Raw genomic sequence first — 5,170 nt, 5'->3', positions numbered from 1 at the left:
GACGCAGGAGGTCTTCTCCACGGGGTTTCAGAGGCCTCAGAGGGCACCGTGCCTGCCACTGTGACCCTGTGTGGAAAAGGAGGATCTCTGGGAGCCCCGGACACAGCAGGCAGCTCCCAGACTGTCCAGCCCAGGCAGCAGAGCTTGCCCCGTCAGCCATTTTGGGGGTGGGCCCAGAGGAATTCTGCGACTTTTCCTCCGGTGTTCCTGCTGGGGAGTGCCGGAGGGAGTGCCCTGCCTGCGGCCCGCACTGGGGTCACGTGGCCCCCTTCCTCACCGGGAGCTGAGGGTCTTAGAGGTTCTGGGGCCGGGGCCATTTGCACCGGACACTCCCAGGGGCGGCCATCTCGTGCTGCCCCTGGGGTTTCTGAGGGCCTTGTCCAGCTGCAGAAGCAGGGTCCAGTCTCCCGCGGAGAGCACACATGAAGGCACGGCCCAGAGCCCATTGCCCATGTGCACCCTCAGGACAACACACCCACCACAGCCCCACCCCGCGCCGTCCCCACTGAGCCAGTTGCTTCCAGCCCTGTGGCTGTCTCCATCCCTTGAGGCCTGGTAACTGGCTTTGACCGAAACCATCTCCGCTTGGTGGCAGTATGGCTCCATCAATGGCAACTAAGCGCCTAACCCCGCCCCCACCACCCCATCAGGCCTTCGACTACCTCCTCTTGTTAGGTAAAATCAAAAGCCAAACCAAACCAACACACACAGTCCCATGAAGGAGGAGAGAAAAGGAAAGAAATCAGCTAGCCACCGGCACCCACGTGGACCACCAAATGCACAGGACAAAAGGACCAGTGGCCACGAGGCTGGACACCCTGCAGTCCTTTCCACTTCCTTTCCTTCAACTCCCTTTTTCTGGACTCCTGCTCTTGGGAGAAGCAAAAGGCAAAGGCTACACCAAGCGACCTGGCTGGGTGACATTGCCTGAGGGTCTAGATCACAGGATTTCTCCTGGACTAGGCGGGGGCCAACATGCTGGTGGCGAAAACCACGCTGGCTTGCAAGTCACATAGTTGCAGGACTCCTGCGTCCCTTTCAAGGCCTGGAGCTTCAGCTTGAGTCCACCACCTCGGGCTGGCCCAACAGTGCAGCCAGAAGTGGCTGGCCCAACCTGGAGGCGCCCCCAACATGGGGTGCCAAGGACTGACTCTGGGCAGGCTGGCCTTGCCCTCACACAGGAACCTTGCAAGGCCAACAGACATCGCCAGTCACAGAGCCCCACACAGGGCCGTGATGGTCTGGAGGATGGGCACAGACTCTGTTCCCACGTGGAGACCCCATTTATCTGGCTAAACAAGGGAGGCTTCAGGTTTACACTGGCAGCTTGTGCCCACCTGCTGACAGACGACTATCTCGTGGAACACAGAATGGCTGCGTGTCCCATTTTGAGAGCCCCTCCGGGACGCGTGTTTCAGCCATTCTCAGAGTACTTGCTGCGGGCAGGGGATGGGGGTGGGTGGGGGGAGACTGGTGCGAGGGTATATAGGAAAGCACAGGTGACAGCGTGTGTCAGGATGTTTGTGGTTGTGTGAGGATGTGCTGTGTGTGGCGGGGTAGGAGATAGGGTGTGTGTGTGTGTGTGTCACTGTGTGTGTGTGTACAGGAGCTCGTGCTCTCACACCTGTCTAAGGTGCTTGCCTGTGCGTGGGCATGTGTTGCCGAGGGTATCTGGATGTGGGTGCTTGAGTGCCTGGTCTTGTGAGCAGCGGCCAGCACCAACCTGCCTGGGCTTGTGGACAGCGAGGCGACGGCTGGTAAGTATAGAGTGAAATCTATTCTATTCCGATCACGCCATTGGATTGGGAACCAACGGCAAGCAGGGAGCAAGTTGAGGAGGCGCCTACTGGCTCACGATTGGACTTGAAGGGCTTCCATGAGGAGAACAACTGCACGGAATGGAAAGTCAAGAGAAAATTTTGCAAGCCTTGAGTTCGTCATGCTGTTTCATTGCGAAGTGACTCCTGGATCGTCTTTGGTTTTGTTGATGTTTAGTTTTGTGGGTTTTCCCGGAGGATGACAATGACCTCCAGCACTGGAGAAGGGAAAAGATGTCGAGGAGGAAGGGGAAGAGTCCAAACTGAACCACACGACAGCCTTCTCCTACACCTGGGCCTCCCCCTTAGCCAAAGAACAGCCGTGCGAGGAGGACGCTGAGGAAACTAGGCCAGCTCAGAAGAGACAGCGAATGGAATAGAGGGAAGCAGTAACTGACCACCACCACCACCACCGTCACCATCACCACCACCTCCAACACCATCGCCACGACAACCTCCAGCGTTGCCGTGAATACAGTGCAGGGGCGATTCACTGTGTATCTTTCGCAACATGCACAGGGAGTGACAGGGAGACACAAGCTGCCGGGAAAACAAAGGACAGGCCACCAGGCAGGCCCTTGACCTGGGCAGGGTGGCGGAGGGTGGGAGTGGGGTCCCTCCTGAGTGCCATCAAGGGCTCCGATTCAGCAGTAGGCCTCCCGGCATATAGAAGGCAAAAGGAGAGGCAGAGCCACCTGCTGACATCCTGCGTATGTCATGGGTACACTGCACAGGGCCAAAGAGCCCCGGGATGTACTCAGGGCACGGAAAGGTTAGGTAGAACCCTGGGAACTCTAGGTTAATAGGGGGAGGTAAGGGACACGAGAGGGGGGAGGTAATCGCCGATGGCAATTAAGGGATGGCTGTGAGGGAATGCCCCTTACTCTCCCAGTCCACGGGGGGCATTTTCCCTTCCACAGGAAAAGTCCATGTATTGGCCGGGTTCAGCTTCCCAGGCACGCACCCAACCCTGCCTATGGTCCAGAGGGAAGAACTGAAAGTAAGGCTGTGAGTGGAAGGCAGGAGCCGAAAGTGGACATCAAACTGACATCAAAAGAAAGAACCATAATCGAGGTGAAGCGTGAAGGCCATCTCCAGGGCACTGTGTCCCAAGTGGGCAGATGGAACCAGCCGAAGCCTCCTGGGGCTTCCTGAGGGAAGAGCCATCAGCCAAGGGTAAGTCTCAGCCACTCAGGCAAGGGGCTGAACCGTGTCCAGAGAGAGGCCTGTTTGCCGATGCTGTAGAGCCCACCTGGGACGTGGAAATACCAACAGAAAAGGGCAAGGAGGAAGAACAGGGAACAAGGAAGGTAGGGCAAACGTCCGGGTCCACGGAGACGGGCAGAGTGGGTACAAGTGCGAGGGCGTGCGCAGGCGTGCTGTCCTGAATGTAACCATGTGCGGGGGGGGGGGGGGGGTGTGCGTGGGCGAGCCCCAGTGATTGCAGTAACATTAAGCCCTGGCGAACACAGGCAAAGGTGTGAAGCCATGCTGAGAGTAGGGATTCCACCACTTGCTGCTGCCAATCCCCGCCCTCCTTCCTCCCTGCATTTTCCCCAAATCAGTGTCCGATGTGCCCTGATGTTTCATGGCTGGGAAAGATCCCCCTTAGCCCCTACCTGCCAGGAAGGTGGTGACTTTTGTTGTGGCGGGATGTTTTCCGTGTGTTTGTTTTTTCTCACCAATTTCAAAGGTGGGCCTACTTCCTGGGACAGCTTGGCCTACAAGAATGTCCCAAACAGCCAGTCCACTCCTCAATTCTTAGAGTCCTTAAGATACTTCAGTGTGTGGGAAATCCCCGGGACGTGGATGTGCTTTCCTTTGGAGCTCCCTCCTGCTCGGTCTACACACCTAGGAAGACTTTAGGCGAGCCAAGAAAGGAAACGTTGAGGAAACTGTAAAGAGCCTCACGATCACCTTCCACATTGGTCTCGCGCCAGGCTCTGGGTGGCATGGGCAGGACATCCTTAAACAATCACGCCACGGTGACCGCCTGCTTTCCTTTGCATCTGCGGACACAAAATGTCACCAGCCTCTTCAGTCAACAAATGTTGTTGCCATGCCATCAGCCCTCAGACACTGCAGCTGCCCCCAAGGGTGGCCCCCGAGGGCCATTTAGGATGGAGAAAAGCAGGATACTAGCCCTGGAAAGTTCAGGTGCACATCTAGGAAGGATTTCAATGGACCAAGACTCTTGTATCTTCCCATACTTGGAAAAGCGCTCAAATCTCTGACTTCAGATGTCTGGGTGAGGTTCTGTTATTGTCGTTGTTGGTGGTGGTGGTGGTGCTGGTGGTGGTGGTGCTCTGTTTATTTCATTGTTTTGTTTTTCTGTCTTTGTGATTAGCAGCAATCTTTTCATATTCCCCGACATGTTTCTACTTTTTCCTCTTTTATTCAACGAAAACTCCTAAATAGCCTGGCTCCTTGCTCCTTTACTTCTTCAGAACCTTTCCACAGCGCTTTGCGAGTGGCTGTCGCCGTGTCTGTAGTCCTCAGTAAGGTCCCCGAATAAAGGGTTCCTCTCAGCTTTTACGTTGTACCTTTTTCTTCTCTCCATACATCCCAGTCGGCTCTGGATAAAAGCCCTGATCCATCGTTTTGAGGGTCTGCCTGGAAACGCATCATTCCATTAAGGTGTTGAGTGGTTCTTCAGAAGTGGTTTCTGAGATGTGTGCAGGTGCGTGTGTGCGTGTCTCTGCGGGAGTGTGTGAGTGTGTGTGTGTTTGTGTGTGTGTGTGTGTGTGTGTGGTGGGGGGGGGGTGTGGGTGTTTACCGGGGATCCATAATTTCCCCTGAAAGATCTCACGGGTCTTCCAGGGAGAAGAGTAGGCTAGTGTGAGGGGTTAGGTTGAGAAGCAGAGAGATTTCCCTACCAAACCAAGCCCAAAAGCTCCCTTCTTCCACATGACCCTCAAAACCCCAATCCCCACTTCCACTCCCCCTCCTCCCTGAACTCCCCCTCTCCCCAAGGATAAAAATTTACGGGGGCATCTGGAAAAAATTGCGCATGACATGTGGAAGGGCTTTTGGTGCAGAACTGAAGTCTGACAGCCTGGCTAGCGAGGCCTGCGGGAAGAAAGACCCCGGTGGTAGCGAACTTGTGGACAAATGTAGGCGAGGCCAAGTGGCCTTCCCCAAGTAGACCCACCGGTGCGACCCATGCCATCCCCAAAGGTCCAAGCCCTGCGCACAAAGGATGCTCGGGGCTTCCACGCAGGGATGCAGCGTGGTGGTCTCTTCCGGACCTTTGTGATTCAAGTAAAGAAGGGTTCACAACCTTCGGAACCTCCCCAGGATCTGCCTGCCACTGACCCAACGGATCTTTGTCCTAGTGAAGCACTCAACTTGAG

Source organism: Balaenoptera borealis (genome assembly GCF_965194805.1).
Source record: "Balaenoptera borealis genome assembly, contig: HAP1_SCAFFOLD_2497, whole genome shotgun sequence".
Taxonomy (NCBI): Eukaryota; Metazoa; Chordata; class Mammalia; order Artiodactyla; family Balaenopteridae; genus Balaenoptera; species Balaenoptera borealis.
Note: the sequence above shows the minus strand (reverse complement) of the source record.